The 22116-nt window shown below is 36.0% G+C and overlaps 1 protein-coding gene and 1 pseudogene across 1 annotated transcript in view; one reads left to right on the top strand and one right to left on the bottom strand.

The window, feature by feature from the left end:
• Positions 1 to 22116, bottom strand: part of THSD7B (thrombospondin type 1 domain containing 7B) — a 745753-nt gene that overhangs the window by 698474 nt on the left and 25163 nt on the right. The window lies entirely within an intron of this gene.
• On the top strand, positions 17429 to 17547 carry LOC112470477 (annotated as a pseudogene).

Here is a 22116-nt window from a genome sequence, read left to right as displayed (position 1 = left end):
AAGAGAGAGAGAGAGAGAGAGAGAGAGAGAGAGAGAGAGAGAGAGGCTTTAAAATGGAGTCAGAACTGCCAACTCAGAGGAAATGTTTTGTAGGTTGAATGTCTCAAACCTTTGGAATGTTAAAACAGGGCAAATTAACCTTTGGACTGGATTTAAAACAATATCTCAAACAACTATTTGCAAAGATTACAAGAGAGCAGATATTATGACTACCAGACCGATAGCTACTGGACTGAAAATTAAAAACATTGTTTAGAATTAGCATTGCTATGTTAGCTTTTCTACTCCAACAGAAATACCTTCCTTCTGTTGATATAATTGTTTCCCTTCCTTTTCTCATAAATACCACTGCCCTTGTCTCCTAATTTCACACTACTTGGGTTTCTACCTGAATCAGCGCTTTCTGAATTGCTATTTTTTTGATCTCAAATGAATGCCTATTGCCTCTCACTTTGGTTTTTATTGTTAGGTTAACACTTTCCACATCCATTTCCTCATATGTAACAGCATTTAAAATTTTTGCACCTTTGGTTTTTATTTTTAGGTTAACACTTTCCACATCAGTTTCCTCACATGTAACAATATTTAAAATTTTTGCACTTAATATAACATTTAAAATTTAGGCTCTGCTCTGTCTCCTCACCCTAGCTCTCCTTCTGCCATTCCTCCCCACCAGAAAGCTGACCCTTTAGTCACTGACAGTCCCAGAGAGAATCTATGTGAAATCTTCTCACTTACACTCAAAATCCACAAGGCGTGCATTAATTGTACTCTGTTTAACAACAGCTGCACAATGATTGGAATCTATATTCCTATCTTCTCTGACACCCTGGTGCAGGAGTGGGGGTGGACAGGTATCTTGATGTTAGAGGGGACCCCATGAAACAATCCTTCTTGCATTCTCAGGGTAAATAAGGCTACAAGTGAGCACCTATTCTTGGCTGTTCTCTCTCAAGAGGTTCTGCCTTCAAATCCCACCCCCATGACACACACGAGTCTTAACACTAGTAAAATGAGAGTTTGTTTTCTTTCCTAAAACAAACAGAAAAAAAGTATTGAGCTCAGCACATCACTGTTATAAAAAAGTAAAGGCGATATTAGGTGCAAAATGTTCAGTATGATGTCTGGGCCACAGTAGGTACTCAACACATATTAAGGACTATTTTCATCAGTGAGCATCATCATCATGGGAGGAACAACTTAACCCAAAATCGTCTAGAGAATTCAGTCAGTGGATAAATAAATGTTCATCAGATTATTCTTGCATACCTTGGTCAATTTCCTAATACCAATAGGAATGATTCAAAGGAAAGGGCTTACCTAACATTCTTTGTCAACTTAGTGAAAAATCACAGCGGAAGTCCTTTGAGATATAAATGTTAAAAGCAACTATACAATATTAGACTCAAGAAAAAAAGTTTCGTCTGCTTTCTGCTAACTAAAGCAAATACTGTCTGTCGCAAGAAAAAAGACATGAAATCAGAATTTAGAGAGAATATACTTTATAAAAGGTACTTTAGCCATTGGATGTCTTCAAATGAGCAGTCTTAAAGGCTCACATTAGAGGATAGTTCAGGAATATCCGAATGCTATTACTAAGAGCCTCATTCTCCTTGGTCATCCATTATCTCTGCCTGTATCTTTGAAAAACCATTTCATACTAAGATATCCTACATGGTAATGCACATCTTCCAGACAATATGTATCTCGTGCACATTAAATTACCAACCAACCAAAAGAAAGCATGGACTGTGCCTACCATTATTCTAAATATTACCCACATCATAAAAGAAGGTCTTTATTGGTATACTGCCTTGTAATTAGAGCCCAAACTTCTTCAAGGAAAGGTCTCCAACAGTATTCCACAAAATAAATTAGAATTCACATGTTTACTTAGGATAAACAATTTAAGAAATGTATAGGGCTAAATCTAGCTCTCTAGGGCAGTAAGATCATCAGAATGACCTTCAGTGCTTTAAAAATGTTATATTCCACATTCCGTCCACTGAATCATGATGCCTGAGCTAGGCATCTCCCTTTTAAACATTCTCTGTAGTGATGATTAGTCATATGCCTGGGCCTTCTTCCACTAGCTCCTTCTATAGGACACTTCCTTCTTTCATTAGACATACTTATTCATATTTTAAGACAGAGCTTAAGAGCAGTCAGAGATAGAGTCAAAATCTCAAATGTAATACCAAATCACCTCCCTAAGTCTCACTTTCTTCATCTGTAAAATGGAAACACTGATGCCTATTTCCCAAATTTGCTCTGTTTATCTGGGGACTAAATGACTCCAAGTGTTTAAGGTGCTTAAGGAGTGCTTGACATTCATTAATACTTCGGTGAAGAACCATTGGTAGTCCCCCAGGTGGTGGCAGAACTAGTACTCAGTCTCAGAGTGGGCCTATAGCTTCTAGAAGGACAGGATGCCCCTTGGATTTTTTGTTGTTGTTTTTCAGCACAGGCACCTACACAAAGAGCCATGTTTCCTTAGTTTCTTTTAATCCAGAAAGTTTCTCAGCCTTCCTTTTTCATTTGTAATTTTAGTGTTTTAAAGAATACAAGCCAGTTGTTTTATAGAATACTCCTCGTATTGGATTTATCTGATGTTTTCTTGTTTCCTTGTATTTGTGGCAAAATAACACAGAAGTGACACTGTGCTCTTCTTGGTACATCATAACAGGAAGCATGTGATGTTAATTCATTTCTAATTAATAAGTAATCTCAGGAGTGATCGGGTACCATTTTTATATACAGTTCAATAAATATTTATTGAGTACCTGCCCTATCTAGAGCCGTTTGAGGTCCTAGGAATACCACAAGAAACAAAAGATACACAAATCTCTTCCTTCGATGGTGTCCTATTCCAGTAGAGGTGGGGGAATCCTGATGGTGTGCAAATAATTAGGGATTTTGTATACTAGAAGGCAGTTGAGGGGCAGTTACAGAGGGATCTGCATGCTTCCATTTTAAACAGGGAGTCAGAGGAGGCCTCCCTGAGGAGCTGATACCTGAGCACAGATGTGAAGTGGTAAAGACCAGAGCCTTGAGGAAGGGGAGAGCTTTCCAGACAGGAACAGCAAATGCCAATGGTTTGAGGTGCCTGTTATGTCTCAGGGACAGCAAAGCACCAGTGTGCTTTGCTGCCAGAGCAGAATAAGGTGAGCGCGGAGAAGAGCAATGGGAGATTTCTCAGGATTCTTCCCTTTTCATTTGACCAAAACGTTTTCTAAACTCATACACTGAAACAAGAGGGGGGAAGAAAGGAAATGTATTATCCAATATAATTTTGACATCCATGAGCTCATTCCAGCCAAAGCCGACTGGGGAACCAAAACAAGCACCTCAGGAGCCTTTCTCTCTCTAGGTCTCTCCTTTAATTTCTTCTCCCGAAGAAGTGGCTCAGATGGCCATCCCACATCCAGTCTTTCATCTTATTTATTTACTCATCCCCAGAGGAAGTGAATGCCTCTCCCCATAACAGACTAAGGAGAAGTCCTGAGAACCATGTTCATTTGCCTTGCTTGGCTCGTGTCCCATTCCTGACTAAATCCCTAAAGGTAAGAGGGAGAAAAAGGGACAGGTGTTTGTACAGACAAGGTCTGGATCATAAATGCACTCCACTTCCATACCAAAGCTCATCATAGTTTTTTCAAGAGCACTAGCTTGGATCCTTTTGTTCCCAGTATCGACATTGGAGGATTGAGAAGAAATAAACAAAAGCAAAACGAAGTATTAAGCACACAGCTTTTCAGTAGTTTTCATGTTTATTAAATCTGCTTTCACCTGTGCACAAATACTTAATTATTCACTGAGATGCCAGGCTATCAAAAGCATATTAACCTGATAGCACGTAAAATGACAATTCTTTATAACAGCATCATTTTATTAGAGCTATAAGTGGCAAAATCCAGTCCCCTAAAAATCAACTTATTTGAAAGCCAATGGACATTGCTAAGTGAAAAAAATTAGAAATGAGGAATCAGTGGCATTTTATTATACCACTGGCCTTAACACTCTTGTTAAACAATTTCACATAGAGGCTAAAAAACTAAATTAAAACATAAATTCTCTTTTAAGCTAAAAGAAACAAGGTACTGTAGCCATTTCCTAACCTTTTCCAGGTTCTTTGTAATGCTGAACATAAGTCACTTCTTTTCTGAGAATAATCATGTTCTCTCTCTGTTTTTTAAAAACAAATTTGACAAGTAACACCAAACAAGACCTTAATATTTCTAAAAGTTCTATTCTTAAAGAGAAGCATTCAAAATTGAAGATTTATCCAGATGTATTCACCCAAATTAGATCAGCATTTTACTTACAGGCATAGTTTTGGGGTTTAGGCAGGAATGAACCAACAATAGAGGCTTTTATGTGCATCTTCACACATAGTGAGGAAAGTTGAAGATTTTCACTCCTAAAGACTACTCTAACCTCTCTGGTGCCTAAATGCGAATGAGGAGACATCGACTTAAATACCTTTAGAACGAATAGGAGTTTAGCCATATACAAAATATACCTGAAACAATTGTTTTCTCAATGTGCCAACGGTAAGTCTACAGAAAAATAACAACATAAAGATTCTCATTCATCATACCAACAGATAAATAAATCTTTGGATATAATATTTATGAGAAATATGCCAATTTTATATCTTAAAAACTAAAAAACTTTCTCAGATACAGGGATAAAGATATATAAATAAATAAACCAACAAACTTGGCATTCATGCACATTTCCAGCAGAAATGTAATGTATACAACCTATCTAGAGGGCAATTTGGCATTACACATTAAGTCTTACAAATGTTCCTTTAACCCAAGGAACTCTGTGTAAAAATCTATTTTAAGGAAATTATCAGAAATGTAACTAAGAATGAAGGTTTTGTTGTTGTTGTTGTTTTTACCTCAGTGTTATTTATAGTAGCAAAACAAAACAAAAAATCCAAAATTTTAAGACTAGAGAATTAAATTGTCTTATTCATGCAATGGAACACTATGCAGCTATTAAAAATCACTGTTTTCAAGACAATAAATCAGACTTAAATAATAAACTATTAAAGTAGGATACCCAACTGAGGAGGCAGAATATTTTCCACTTCATAAGATGCATGCATGTAATAGACACAACATTATCAAAAGATACCTTTCAAGCTTCTCAACCCCCAAATCTGCAAATATCCCATAAACTACAATCAGATATAATGAAATAATGTTAGGGACCCCTTTACTCAATATCTAAGTAAACTCGAAAGAGAGTAGGACAGAGAAATGCTGTGCTTCATTTTCAAATTAATTCCAGACCCTTTCTGATGTCCTTCTCCTGATTCTCTCTCCCCACTTAAAGAAGAACCCCACTTTCAGCTGGGCATTCCCTTATCTCATTTCTTCAGTGAAAATTTACCTCTCTGTATGTTTCTGGCATGCCCAGAATCCTCCAACTAAACTTATAACCTAATTTGTTTTCATCTTTTTTAAGCAGTGTTTTCCAAACTTTGGCCATTTGCTTACTAAGTTCATAATATTTACCAAATTTACACATTATCTGTTACTCTATTTTTTCTTTATATCAGATCATGTTTTTATGTAAATATTTTAGTTTCATTTCAGCCATGAAATCAAGAGTTTGATGTTGTAATTATTTATATAATATATCTTAAAAGAAACACCTTAATCGAAGAAAAAAGAAGCATCTGATAATCTGTCCCATATATTTACATCATTGCTATTGATTCTAATAGGAAACACCAACTTAATGAAAGGTGACCTGGATATAGTTTATCAGGAGAAACAATATCTTAATCCAAATCAGCGTCTCTTACAGCACCAAGTTATGAGTTATAGAAGGCTGCTGGGGAGTCACTTTTGGAAGAGGCCAAAGTTTAACGTTCTTCTACCTGACGGGCCTACTCAAGTCATTGTTGCTGTAAATCAGTGAATCCTATGTTTCCTCTCTCTAAAACCCAAGAAGCAATACCTTTATTTAGGAAATAAAAGATGTACTTAGAGCAATACAGATATACTACCCTATAACTTTCCTTTAGATCAAGAGCTGGCAAACTTTTTCTGTAAAGAGCAAGACAGTAAATATTTTTGAGTTTGTAGGCCATACAATCTGTCACAACAATTCGACTCTGTCATTATAATGCAAAAGTAGCCACAGATGACCTGTAAATGAATGAGCAGAACATGGCTTATCCCATAAAACTTTACTTGTAGACATTAAAATTTGAATATAACTTTGCATATCATGAAGTATTAGTCTTCTTTTGATTTATTTTCAATCACTGAGGGACCCCTTTACTCAATATCTAAATAATGCTTCTCAAGCATAAAAAACTTCCTTGGCTCAAGAGCCATACAAAAATAGGTGGCAGGCTACATTTGGCCCACTGGTCACAGTTTGCCAACCTCTGCTTTAAACCATCAGGACTGGCAATCTTACTGCTCATGTGACTGATGGACGAGAAAGTCCAAGTGTTTGTAATAATTTTTTCTAAAGATTTCTTTGCATGTGCAAAGAACTGTGTATCAAGACTAAAATAAAAAAAGAATGTATTTTGTCAAAACCATGTTTTTTTAAAAAAGATTTATAAGAAGAACTACAACTGATGTTACTTAATTATGTACACATAATTAACAGCAAGGCCATTCTTAAGACTAAACTAAGTGAGTGTACATTGACAATAGAGCTTTTACTGTCAACTTCTTCCCATGAAAAGCCTGTTTTCATTTTATATGGGAATTTAGGCATCCTCATTCAGGAACAAAGCAATGTATACAGTTCATGTAATTGTTAGTCAATAATTAAGAAAATTCTGACTCAGTTCAAAGATCAAAGAAAAATAGAAGTCGAAGTTCCTGACTGGCAGTTCTGGAAAGCATATGCAGCAGAACACTCAGAGATACTAAGGATTTCAAGAGCCTAAAACAGCGCAGGTCAGAACACCTGAGGTCACCACCAGTCCTCATACCAAGCCACATACCAAGCTCAGAGAGCAAGTCATTCTGTCACTTTGCTGAGCCACGGATCTTCATATTATAAAATGAGGATCACTTAACTCACAAACTCTTCTGAGAATCAAAAGAGAGAAGCCTTCTGTAAACTGAGATAAATGTAAAAATTAATGAAATCTAAAAGAGAAATCTGGTAGAGTCAGAAGCATAGAAATAAGCTAATCGCACTCATTATATAACAAGCAATCTCATTTTGAAGAATGTGGCCAGCATTTCACCCTATGTCTCTGAAAACAACAAAATCGAAAAATCATTCGGTAGAGCTCGCTAAAAAAAAATGACAGAATAACACTTGAATTGAATCATGGCATTTTCATAAAATTCTTAATTTTGTGGTTGACACTCTAAAGTTGTATGAATTCAAACTTGAAATCAGGAGTTAAAAACCTTCAGCTGTCTCCAAACTAATACCAGTGTAAATACAATCAAGCCGTTTGTCAATTCTATGTGTGCGTGTTTAAGTCATCTCAAAAAGCAGTCAATTCATTTTCCCTTCTCTTGGGAAATGAGAAGTATCCATCATTAATTTTCCAATCAGCGTGAGCTTTGTAGTCACACTATGAGGCTAATCCAAAGGGTCTGAATGCACAGTGGACTCCAGTGAATCACAGCAGGTCTGAGGACAGGTTAAATGGCTTTAATTAAGAGCAATAATAATAATAATAATAATAAAGATCATTTGACACATAGGTCAATATTTTTCCTTCAAACCCAATGTAGGCATCCTGGGGGGGGGAAAGTGTGAGGCCTCAGAAAGGATATTAATTAAAGAGAGGAAAAGTAATTAAACAGAAAAAAATGTAGAACATAAGACACACTTTTATATAATCACAGTATCATTTTATCATACAAATCAACTGTTTAAATAAGAGCTGAGGAATTTAACTTACCAATGGGTGAATACCCACTGGTGTTGCTCATTTTCATCATCAGATATACGTGACTACATTCATACTAACCCAATAAAGACTGCTTATGTGAACTTTCAAAAATAATGTACTTTTAGAGCAAAATTTACCATAGTCCAAAAATCATTGGTATCCTGAATTAGAAGATTCAAGTGTGAATCCTAATACTGTCGTTTATTAGCAGTATAACTTAGAAAGCACATGGTGGTGACATTAAAGTTAAACAGCCCTGTGGCTGAATTCTAGTTACTGTCTATTTGTGTGTGACCTACAGCAAACTGCTTAAAGTTTTCAGCTTCTAAAAAATTAAGATATTGTGGTCTACTTCTTTGAGTTGCTCCGATGAATAAATAAGATAATGTATGTTAAGTATTTAGCACTATGCCTGGTACAAAGAAACTTCTCAATAAATAGTACTTATTGTTATTATTACTATTATTAATATTATCATTGTGCTCAGCTTCTGAGTTTTAGCTTACAGCTCTTTCACCAACATCTTATCAGAATCATGTAAGCTACAGAAGGAAAACATGCTTTCTATATTACAAAGAAGCAAACAAATACATGATTATCAATTACTAAGCTTCAGATTAACTTAGTGCTATAAATCTTTTATATTTTTTTTCCGATAGGCTATTAAAATTTTTCATTATAAACATTATGCAAATAATATGGTAAGGTGTTGGCCAATTAAGAAAGAAAAAAAATAACCATTTCTGGACTGAAATAATAAAGTATGTTCAAAGTGTGCTCCAGCAACTTTTGAAGGGCTCCAGAATGAGATTTCAAATTATTGATATTTAAAAAACAAAGTGATACTTTGTTTAGAATTAATCACTTATACATGATTCATAAGATCCTAGTATGTTTGAAAAATATTGCTCTAGTGAAGCAATTTGCTACATATAGCACTTAATAATTCATTTTATTGTAGTTTAGATAAGAGTTGGAGGTAAACTCTTAACTGTAAAGTACAGTCTTAGGCTACCTCTGCCCAGAAAAGGGACCCCAGATTTCCTCCTCCACTGAGTTCCCTGCTATTAATCAGCCCTGACATGGCCTGGACTCTGAGATTGCCCCCCATTGGCCTAAATGTTTATATCCTTTTGGTTGAGAGTTTATATTTTATTTTATGAACTCACTAAGCAGATGTAGAGAGTAGCGAAATAGTAAAGAGGGTGAGGACTCATATTTCTTATTTGGAGCTTTGCCCTCTGACTTTGTGGGATGGCTTGTCATCTGCATTACAGAATGCTCAGCAATTACCGTTGAGTTATCTCTTTACATTATATATATGTGTGTGTATATATACATACACACAAACATACATACACACACATATATATATGTATGTGTGTGTGTGTGTGTGTGTATGTAAATTCCACAGCTCATAAGAATATATCTTTTTCATGAAAACTTCCTTTCCTCGGCTCTTTTTCAGGTCATTAGCTTATCATTATTGTTAAAACATTTCATTTTAAAAAAAGTGGAATATGCATATACTAAGGTTGAGCTTAAGAACAGCTTTTTAGTGGATAAATCTAGCCTTTAGAATATGGTGGTGGTGGTGGTGTTTGTTGTTTGGTTTAAAGCAATTAGTCTGAACAATGTGTAGAATGTTTTGAATTAGTTTCCCTCATTTAAAAACCAGGAGATTTTACATAAGACTTGTGATTTCTGGCTTCCGTTGAAATGTTTCCAAAAGGCGATGCAGGAACTGCATTTACACATGGTGACCCCCAATGTGTGCTCAGTAGTGGCTGTCCTCTTTTAAAGGCTGTGTACTTTCCAGGTTCCTACAGTCCTCTGCACTCATCGATGCTGCATGCCTGATCTCAGGGTGTACTGGGTTTCGGATCCTCTGCTCTAGAGAATAAAATCCCCCAAGACTGTATTTTGGATCTGAGAGCTTAGTTCCAATTCCTATCTAAACGAACATAAAATGAATTATGGATAGCTCTCTCTGACAGACAAGCATGCCACATTTACCAGCACTCAACATGTTGTTTAAGAAAAAAGCTGATGGATAGAATCCAGCTCAATAGAGCAGACCTGAGGAGCAAATGAGACTCACCAGGACCCGCTCCATCTCCAACTTCTGTTGCCATGGTTCCTATCACCTCATGTTCAGTGCTAGGGAACAAGTCAAGCATGATACCTCCATAAAGAAACTCAAATGATCTATGCCAGGAGCACTGCTGACCCAAGGGCTACAACAATATCATCACATTTTATTTCTGTATCTTTCAAACAGGTTTGGCATGGTGCCATTGCGTGGCACGCAGGAACATGCCTAAAGGATCAGACCACATTGATTTAAGTTAGTAAAAATGGCATACAAATCAACTAAAGTACATAGTGCCAAAGGACACAACAGTGGAACATCCACAAGTGGTGCCCGCTGCGCTGCCAGAAAACCCATAAGGGCAAAGCTGCCTTTATGAAGGAACTCAAAGTAAGCACATCCAACAACCAGCTTCATTAAGACATTCTCAGAGAAACCATACTATTTCAGTAGCAACAGAATATATGATGCATCTTTTTATGGTTTCTTTCTTGGACAAGACATATCTTCAGACCACTTTTGCAGTAGGGAGCAGGAGATCAACTACCAGATGAAGCTTGAAAACTGGCATAGATGTCTGGCTCTCTCCTTTTAAACTTAGTGACCTCTTTTATAGTGGTACAGAGACATTTTTAAAGAGATTCCACTCCTATCTGCTCACAGAGAGAAGCCTAAAACAAAAGACTTGGTCTGCTTTCCTTCTCCTCTGACAGGAGCAATTTCTTTGAAAGACTACTCTCTGGAAAATTCAAAGTTCAGAAAATTCAAAGCCACAGCTCCTCTGTGGCTGCTCTGCTATCCAGGAAAAGCTTTCATGGGCCACGAACTCAGGCAACAGCACATGACAGTACAAGTGAAAACTAAAAGAAAGGCTCCTGTCACACTTCTCTGCAAGTTAACTACCCAGGGTCTTCTAAATTAAATGCAAGCACTTCTTACCCCAGCAGGTAGCACATGCCCTGCCTTTGAAAGAGTTCCAAAAGCCAACCCTTACCTTCAGGGAGAAGGAACTGAATAAAGGGCATCTCCTTCTCGGCCGATGTATCACAAAATAAAAGGCTTAGCAAGTGAATGTAGTTAAACCTACCTACATTTCAACCTGCCTACTCTACTAGTACCTTGGGCAGTGCAAAAACTACACAACTGGGCTAGCTAGCATTTTTCTCATTACTGCCATTACCACCACCAAGACCAAGCACTAGAATCTTCCACCCAGACTGTAGCAGTAGCCTCTTAGCTGGTCTCCTAGCTTAGTCCCTCGCTTCCTCAGAGGTTTCTCCACACAACAGACAGAAGATACTTTAAAATTTAAATCAAATCACAGCATTACCATGCTCAGAATCCTCCTCAGACTTTTAGTCTTATTCAGAATAAAATCATGACCAGTCCCCCAACTTTGCTATTCATAGTGTGGTCCATGGACCAGGAGCAGTGCTATTACCCAGGTGTTTATTAGAAATGACTAACTTCAGGTCCCATCCCAGACCTACTAAATCAGGATCTGCATTACAACAAGATTCCCAGGTGATTTCTAGGTGCATTAAGATTTGAAAAACAATGATCTACCAAATCCAACAAAACCCAGTCCTGACCTTCTCTCCAACTTCATGTCCTGCCTTCTTTGGTTACTCAGCTCCAGCCACGCTGGTCTCCTCACTGCTTCTCAAACCTGGCAAGCACCCTGCCACTTCAGAGCATCTGCTCTTATTCTTCCTTCTGCCTGGAATGCTCAGCCCTCCACACATCCTGGCTCATTCCCTCACCACTTTCCAAAATCTGTTCACTGTCATCCTCTCAATGAGCCTTTCCCTGACTAACCCAATCTCCCCTCAAAACAGTGTTCTCTAGATTCCTAGACCTTGCTTTGATCATGATATTTATCACTAATTTATACTGTATATATGGCATTATGTTGCATTATCTATTACATTATAGTGTATCATATTATGTATGAAATTATTATCCCCACAAATGTAATCTCCATAACTACAAGGACCTTGTCATTTTTTTTCACTGCTCTGTCCCCAAGTCCCAACATACAGTTGGTATTCAATAAATATTTGATGAACCAATGAATATATAAAACTAGTACTTCTAATGAACAGACATTAACCATAGTTAACAAGTAACATGGTCAAACCTTCGACACAGTATACAAACCTAAAAAAGATCAGATGATCCTACATAGTTTTAACTGTGGCCAGAATCTATAGAATAATTAAAAATAGAAAACACATATGTTTATATTTAGGTATTTCTAGGAATAAAAATAATTGTTGATACCAAGTGCTAATGAGGAGGTGGAGCAATAGGAACATTCATTCATCGCTGGCGGGAATGCCAGCTGGCACAGGCACTCTGGATGTCATGTACTTAGTTTAGGTACTTACCCAACTGATTAAACACATATGTCCTAGGATCCAAATATTATCCTCACGTTTTACAGATGAAGAAATAACGATTATATAAAGTGCCAGCGCCATGCAGCTGAGAAGTGGGGGAGGTAGAATTCAAACCTATGTTTTCCTGACTCCAGAGCCCACAACTCTATACAGTATACCATTCTGACTCCACATTATAATTCCTAAAAATTCTAAAATACCATGGACTGAAAAAGGTAAAAAAAAAAAAAAATTTTTTTTTTTTTTTTTTACTCCACAGTTCTAAAGAAATAACTCCAAGATTATAATGGGCAAGAGAATACGAGTTAACTTTGGCAATGCTTTGGCCAACTTCTATTGGCCATATTTACCAGGAGCCAGAATCACCCCTAGCCTGAATCTCCCTGGTGGGAGCTCCCACCTTCTAAGTGGTCACCAACATTAAATGACAGCAGCAGTCCAAGGCCTTGGCAGACAGAGACGGCGCACTCAGATTGGATAACGTGAGGAGAGTCCAGTAAAGGTATTACTTACAAGGTGTTATCTGCGTGTGGAGAAGCCACAAGGAATAATGCAGTACCCCAGAGCTAGCAACAAGAGAGTTGTCGCCAACCGCAATCTGAAGGACCAGAGGACAGAGCAGTTACTAAAGCCTGAGAGAAAGAGCCAGGTGAAGAAAGCCACCTGATTGGAACTAGACACCCTTCAGTCAGGGAGCCAGCAGAATAAAGGTTCCAATCTTACTTTGGTCTCACCCTAGATGCCCCCCACTGGCTAAACCCAGTCAGAAGCCAATGGGCAAAAGAGATTGAAGAAGTAGGTTTGTCTCCTGAAGCTCACAGCAGGATAAATAAATGGGAAAATGGATCTGAAAGGGGCAAACAACAGCTCTTCCACACAGAAGGGAAACTGGTTAGCTGTTCTACCTACACGCAACTACAGCTGATTCTGTGCTTGACACGGCCCATCTCTCTACCCCATTTTAGAGTTAGAGCTGTCTCTATTCAGGCCACAAAACAAATCACCTCTCCCACCCCGTTGATAGGGTCACAAAAAAGCTGCTTTAACGTACTGTATTTCCCTGTGATTCTAATTCAAGTGAACCTAAAAAGATTCAAATTTGATCACTGGATTGTTTAACTGTCACATATACAGGAGTCTTTTCCAACAAAAGTTCTAGTAGTTGAAAGGAGCTTATAAGAGACAGTGCTCATTAATTGATCAATTCCCCCTAAGATAAGGACAGTATGGAATCACTTGCACTTTCAGTATTTTTCTAAGAAAAGAGAAAGAACAGTCATGGCTGTATAGCTCGGTTTGAAGATTTGGCTCAGTTTACCAGTCTGCTACGTAGACATCATACAATTCTAACAAGTTTGTTTAGCCACCAGCCAGAAAAGTGTCGCTTTGCTCAACTCCTGGACCACAATTTCCATCAAATGACTGTAGGGGGCACCATTTCCTTAGAACAGAAAGTAAACCTGGAGTAGTCCAAAGTGCTGGCCCTGACCCAAGGCCCAAGGACCTCTAACAGCAGCAAGCCATCAGTCTTAATAATTAAGCAAGTTTTCTTTAAAAAAAAAGGTATCCAAACAGAAAGTACTTTAACGTTACTTTGTTTAAAGTACTCAAAAAGAAAAAGTAACATCAAGAAAAGGAATGCAAATACCTTCAGAGCCGTCTGTAGGAAAGATGATGCATAGCCTCCTTTTCAATACAAGCTGAAACTTTCAAAGAATAATGCTCAAGATCTTAACACTCCACTGTAACATTATTGAGATACCCGAAGCTAAACTTTGATATTCAAATTGATCTTCATGGCTTTAAATTTAATAAGGAATCAGGTCCTTTTTTATCCAGTATTAATATATTAAAGATAAATCTCAAATGAAAAAGAGCATGTGTGTGTGCGTGCACATGTGTGTGTTGTGGCACAATCATAACACCAGTGCTAAGGGATGAAGGGATGAACTAACAATGAACTTCAACCTCTACATATACATGTTATTTCATTACATCCTTGCAATGACTCTATAAGGAAGATCTTTGCAGATGAGGAAACTGAGTATAAAAGGTAATTAAATTGCTGAAGAACACAGACATATAAACAGATAAACTAGTGATCACAGAGCAAGATTTTTCCAATGCACATTTTCTTCAGAGACCATGTCCTACCAAGCTCCGTAGAAGAGCACATAATCTCATGTTTTATTCTAAACAGTCAGGTAAAAAGTCCCATCTGCATTTTCTTTCAAACAGTCACTACTGACATTTAACTTTCACCATACTCAAAGTATTCTACACACAATCCTACATAAAATATTACTTTTAGAATTCCATGTGAACATAAGTTTATCTTTTAAAATTGACATGTGTCCCTCCTTCCTGATAACAAGAATTTTGCAACCCATCATAATATGCCTCCTAGACTTTACTGCTAGGAAAGCCAGCATCGAATTTATAACTCAATCATAATAGCTCGATTAGGGTTTTAGTAAAGAATTTGCTTTTTCCTTCTTTTTAAGGTCTCGAATGTTCATTATATCAACTTATTGTATGTGTACTGAAAATTTAGATAAAACAAATCAATGATTCATATATATATTATATATATATATACACACACACACACATTTATTTATATATATTTCAGGAAATATTATTTGATCCATGACATATCTAAATCCATGAAGAAGGAATCCATTATATTGAGGACATTACTGGATAGTTCATTAAATATTTTAATAAGTAAGCATATTTTTCTTATTTTCCTATGGCTCATAATTGTTAAGAGCTTAGTTTTACAATCTGAAAAATAATAGCATTAAATTTGTTGTTAGATATTAGCTCTATTTGTTGCAGCAGAAATATTTCCTAGCATGCCGATCAGAGGTGATAATAAAGATCTAAACAATAACAATGGTGTTAATAATTTATTTGGTTATACAGCAAGTGTCCCTCTAAGTGAAGAAGAAGGTCTCACATTTCTAAACCACTCTGTTGCAATTCAGCAAGTGAATTAAATATTTAGCAGGCTGCTTAATATTTCATTGTAGACAAATCATAGTGGGTTTTACCCAGTCTTGAGTACAAAAGCAGTGATCAAACACCATATGTATATAAAATTTTAATTCATAAATCATTTTAAAGGTATTACAGTCAATAGTACACATGTAGGGATGCTTGAAGGACCACAATTCTGGGTTATCATAAAACAATTACAGTATCTTGTTTGTAGAATATTATGTTATCCTCTCAGAAGAAACAACCTGACGACAGGCAGACTTTACTCCTATTCTGTACATTTCTGAAATCAAGAGAAATTCTGTTCACTGTTTCTGTTACAAAGGAAGTCAGTACTTCAGCCAAAATATTCTGGCTCCCTCACTACTGCATAGCTTCCCCCATTGCCTTCAATGTATATGTATTGCTAAATCTATTTGGAAATGAAAGAAAGTTAATTCTCCAAGGATCCATGGGATTGTATTGCCTCTGGCTATTCTCACTTTCTTTCCCACATGGTACATTTCTATCAGTTTTGAAAATCTCCTGATGGTAATTGGCAGATTACTCTATTAATGTTCCCCTTATATTTAAAGTGTTTTCCTCATTACCAGATATTTTTTATTCTGTCCCTAATAATGGGGAAGAATAATCCATCTCTATGCAAGTTACAATGACTCAGGGAGGTTTACAAGGAATTGCTTATTAAACAATTATTAACTGTTCGGGAAACCACACATGCATTTTTGTTATTGTAACAGCTACTCATTTCGATATAAGCAGCTCACTAAATATACATAAGCCATTGCTCTACAATAATGGTTTAACTACCGTATCACATTATGCATCCAGAATGAAATAATGTTCTGGTTTAAGATACTATCATTTCCTTCCCTGAAGTCTCCTCTTAGTTCTGGCCCTCCAGATCACAGCATGTGCTGAAAATTACTGCCTCCGTTTCAAAGCTACACAATCACAGCCCAGCCCTCAGACACTACTCCACTCACTGCCTTGCCAATTGTGTTACAATACTATTCAAACCATCCTCCTGGCTTTCAAAATGCTCCTACACTTGTTAGAGCCTTCTTAATGCACTCTTCCTTTGCTTTATTGCCATTTTTCTTCTCCTAATGTAGACACTAACCAGAGAACATTGAAACAGAGAGCAGAAGAAGAGCATACTATGTGAACTTTATTTGAAGAAGTGATCCAAAAATTCTAAACTATCTCAGGCTGAGATCAAAATAAATCTAAGAAACTCGAAGACAAACCAGGCTCACCATCTCTTTCTTAAAATGGGTTCTATTTCGAATGTGTCCATCCAGTGCAATCGAATGACTCTAGATACAACCAAGTCTATAGAATGGAAATAGAACTTTGGGGGGTCTCCAGTTTTTCTTATCTATAAAATGAGAAATCTGACCTAAAATAAAATTCAAGATTTCTCTTACTTCTAAAGTTATCTGTGCCCCTGTTACTCAGCAGTCATGACAGATGTGTTACAAAATACATCATTTGTCAGAATAAACATCTCTGCCTTCTAAATGATAAATTATATTGGACAGAGGTATGTAAACTATCAAGATTTGGGACCATCCCTAAAATGGATATGTGTACAGAGAACGAAGGAGAGCTAAGAGAAAAAAAACTTCCGGTCTACCTAGAAGTCAGAAAAGGCTTCATGACTGAGGCACTTGGAAGGATAAGTAGAAGTTTACCTAGCAAACAAGCAGGAGGAACTCATGATAAGCCCAGGGAACTGCATTGGAGAAAATATGAAAGTTTTCAAGATTTTAAAGTATTCAAGGAGCAACGAAAGTTCTATGCTATCAGAGAAGCTGAAAAGTTCGGAAGAAAATCTAGGAAGTTGATATCTATCTATCTATTTCTATCTCTCTATCTCCTTTCCTCCCTCCCTCACTCTCTATCTCCTTTCTCTCAGTGAATTCTTATAGAGGCTTAGCCCATCATCCAAAATGTTAAGATGGAAAACATGAGAAAATTATGGAAGCCCACACAAATCTACATCTACTTGTAAAATAGTTCATTTTGGCCTATGGCTATGCTACCCTGAACAAGCCGGATCCTGTCTGATCTTAGAAGCTAAGCAGGGTAGGGCCTGGTTAGTACTTGGATGGGAGACCACCTAGGAAGACCAGGTGCTATAGGCGTAAAAAGTAAAAAAATAAGGGATTGTAAACTGACAAGGTCCTTGTAATCTTTGAGGTTAACCAAGGGTTGCCTCACCAAAATAATAATAATAATATAAAATAAAATAAAATAAAATAGTTCATCTTGCAAACATTTTATTTTCAAAATACAATTTTAGCAGGTTTGATACAAGTAGAACAATATACTACTCTAAATAGATTCATTTAGCTATGCAATTATGAGATGAAAACACCCATTTTTCCCTTGATTACAGGTTTAAAATTTTCTATTCCAGTTTGGCAGCAATAAGTCATACAATATTACAACCCACTTTGTGGAGAATATACTACAAAATAATCATCTACTTATATAAGTCACAGAAAGATCACTTACTGAATATAAGTCACAGAAAGATGAAATAAGCCATGAGATGGTGGAGATAGGTTTCAAATCCAGACAGTTTAACCAAAGAGCCTACATTCTTTAATATGATGTTTACAGGACGGACTCACAAAAAAATAGTTATTGTAAACATAGTTGAAAATGATGCAAATATAATAGTTGAAAAATATTTTTAAGAATATTGTGTATAAAAGATTATGGAACCTAATTTAATATGAGAAATAGTGTGAAAGTTCATATACAAACAGGTTAGAGTTTCCTTAATTCATGGTATATAAAATTATTTTTCAAGTGAAATCAAATTTCTATAGACGACGACTTATCACAATATTTTTATTCCACCTAAAGCAGATAGATATCTCAAAGGAAACTCTATATGTTTTAAAAGGCTTTCTTCTTTTAAATACCTTTTAAAAGTAATATTTACATAGTTATTTGCACGATATTCGATCATGTCCATACAATTCAGGGCAGAAGTAAAACCAAAGTAATCCATCTTGGAATTAAGAACAGTGGAGATGCCCTTGTCTGTATAGAGACACATTAAATAGGAATGTGTTTCTTAAAAGTAGCTTATTTAGGTATGTAGAAATTGATGCTATTGAAAAAGCAATATTACAATTTCTGAAAGTTCTGCATTTCTTTCAAAGTAACAGTGATCCAGAATGACAAATGAATATGTATAATATATAAATAAAAATGTGCTTGGATATCTATGTGTTTGGTGTGTGGGGCGTATGTGTTCACGTATATAGTCAAATACTCTTAGAAAATAAAAAATGACTAAGAACTCTGAAAAATCAAATGCTGATTGGCTGGAAAGGAAATAATGGCTTACAATATATCTGAACTGACCTGAATTAAATTATAGATAAGCTTGGAACACAGGTCAGTGAATTTGAAGGTGAAATCAGGCTGGAAAAAAATCAATCTATGGAAACTATTGATGACTAAGTAATCTTTTTTTTTTTTTGGTCACTGAAACAAAATTAATAGGCTCTAGTTAATGGTTCCAACTGTTCAAAAAAAATTCTAATATCTGTGAAACTTAAGTGTTAGAATTATTTTTTCCATCTCCTAAAACATTTCCAAAACGTATTTTGTACTAAGAAATTGGACTATTACTGTGTAGGTCAGTAATGACACTGTAGTAAAAGCCCAGAGCCAGTCAATGTCTTTTTTGTTATATGAAAATAAATAATGTCTCTTATTCTGCTAATATGTACATGTTGAACACTATCTCACATGGCAAGTTTTGATGGAAAATATTCTTTTGTTTAGTAAAGAAGAGCAGAAAAAGGAGTTTCTTTACACTTAAGCTTGCAAAGGGGAACTTTAAATGAAACCCAGATCTACAGATTCACACTGAAAACACCTATATGAAAGTCTAGTAGTGCAAGATGCCCAACACTGGCAAGTGACTCTAGGTAAGGCCTAAAGGAAGTTAGGAAATGAATGGAAACTACAAAACCAAGATGAAAACATTACTAAACACTTATATTGTCTACTTAATCAATGTTTATGGGAATTTCTGTTTTCAAAAGAAATTGGCTAGGTAAACTGCAAATAACTGATTATTGTTTTACAATTAGTTCAAGAGAGAGATTTCAGTCAATGTGGCCTTGGACAATGCTGATTAGGTAAGAGAATAAAGATGTTTGCTGGCCAGTTTGGTTGCTGATGGTTTGTTTTTGTTTATATGGAACAGGGATGATATGCCATTAGTTCCCGATCAGGAACAGTACCACCTCTCCACAGGGTCTTTTGAAAATGTGTGTAAATATTTTTGATTTACTAAAGGTAGAAACTAGCACTTAGAAGATTGGGAAGGAGGAAAGGATGCTAGACATTCTGCAATACGCGGTATGGTCTTACACAAGGAAGAATTATTCCACTCAAAATGCCATTATTGACCCCACTGAAGAATACTGGAATACTTACTTCTCTACCCACCACATCCCCTCCTTTTGAAATCCAATCTGTGAGAGTCTACAGCAATCCTTATAACTTTAAACTTTGCAAAGAAACTCAAGAACTGAACACGAAAGTTTCAAGGAACTGTTCCCAAGTGGTTAGTAGTCAATTCAGACTAGTCCACAATCAAGAGACAGTCAGGCATATGTTAACGTGTAAAATAGGGGTTGCTAACACTCAAGAACTGAGGAATCCAGCCTCTGAATCCTGTTCTTCAAATAATAGAAGGAAGACAGTCAACCTAAAAAAAACTAATTTGGAGAAAAGGTGTAATTTTAGAGTTCTGTATACTGTGTCAACCAATAGGTATCCTTGAGTCTCAGGTAATTGCTCAAGAAATAATCCAAGTACAAAATGGTCATAGAAGACAGAGCATGTGAGAAAAAATGCACTTAATAGAATGCATAATTTGTCTAGATTCTTCTCATAATTTTAGTAGTAATAGTCCTTTAAGTTTTCTAAAATTGTCCTACATACTGGCTTTTGTAAGAATGTGACTCGTCTTATGTATAATCACCTCTGAGCATAAGTCTAATATATTAAATGGCTAAAGAGAAAATTTACCAGCCCATATGGTACAGGTAGGCAAAAAACCATGTAAAAGTTCTAGTTTTAAATAACTGTAAGTAAGACTATACTTTCAGGGATCATTTCTATAGTTTGTTAAATAACTGTGTTTGCATATGGTAGAAATTAGTTGGAAATGTCATTTTCTTTATAAGAAGGTGCTAATGTTTTAAAACTGGCGTAACTTGATGTCAGGCTAACTGGTTGGTTTAAATGATAAGACTGAAAGGGGAGGCTGACTAAAAAGCAAACCATGAAATGTCCCCTTAAAGGTTCAGAAAAATGGAAGTGCCACCACTCAATAAAAATGATTAAAATGTGTGCAGAATTGTATTGCTTTCCATCTGACCAGTCTCAGGAAGATCATGAACAATCATTATGTGTAATCAGGGGCCTATTCATCTGCAACACATGAAGAAGCCCATTTTAAATAAGTCCTACTTCATGGTCTTTACTCTGATGTTTCATCTGCACTAGTAAGACTTTACTGGAATGATGTCTGCTCTGAGATTGTTCATTATAAAGTTGCCTGTGGAAAGACTTATGTCCTCTCCAATTGTTTTAAGTCCATTAATCCAAAATGCAGAGAGACTGTATAATTAATTTGTATGTTTTAGTGATTCATGGCTTTGCGAGAGCTAAAAAAAAAAAAAAAAAAAAGTGGTTGTTTAAATCTTTTCCTTGACTTGGGGGTAGAGGGAAATGATGAGTATCTAAACCAGCCAATGAAAACCGGAATAATTTCCCAGAAAATTTCTCAACCTCTCAACAATCTGTTCCAATATCTGAAGGTTAGTGATATGTAGGAGTATTACTCTATTGTTCTTCAAAGGCTCTTGAGTGAACAAAATTTAGTTTCTACAAAAAGTGTCCCAAACACTTCACTTATTACTGACATTCTTTCTCTTTTTTTTTTTTTTTGACAAAAAATAAATGAATCTTCGCTTCCTTTTCTTGCAGGTCATCAAATATGGTATCTTAATATCTCATCCAGTAAAAATGACAATGTTATATTCTGCCGAACACTTCCAAAATTAAACTAGGATTTCTTCATCAGTATCCTAGATATAGCAGAAAAAATTCTGTTTACAATTTTTGATTACTATAAAAAAAGACTCTAATCTTTTTTTTAACAGTTCATAAATCTTCTACTCTACATAGTATACAATAGTTTGATGTTTTAAGTAATATTTTTGTTAAATGATAATTAATTTGGTCTATCTTATTCCATTGACTGACATAGAGTATGTTTCTACTTTGTTTTTTATCATGTGATTTTTTTTTTATTTTTTATTTTTTTAATTAATTTATTTTTTATGGTGACATTGGTTAATGAAATCTAATAAGTTTCAATTGTACACTTTAACAGTAAGGCATATATATATTTACAATGTGTGTTCATCTCTCATAGTTAGATTTCTTTCTGTCACCACATATTTGACTCCCTTTACCCTTCCTACTCCCCTCTTTCCCCTACCCTCTGGTAACCACTAGTCTATAGTCCATGTCCCTGAGTCTCTGTTTGTTTGTCCTGTGCATTTGTGCTTTTAGGTTTATATCCCACATATAAGTGATATTAAGTGATTTTCAACTTTTTCTGTGTGGCTTATTTCGCTTAGCATTATTATCTCGAGATCCATACATGT

Source organism: Pteropus alecto, unplaced genomic scaffold, assembly GCF_000325575.1.
Source record: "Pteropus alecto unplaced genomic scaffold, ASM32557v1 scaffold3, whole genome shotgun sequence".
NCBI classification, from domain to species: domain Eukaryota; kingdom Metazoa; phylum Chordata; class Mammalia; order Chiroptera; family Pteropodidae; genus Pteropus; species Pteropus alecto.
The sequence above is the reverse complement of the archived record's forward strand: the minus strand, read 5'-3'. Positions and strand labels throughout refer to the sequence as shown.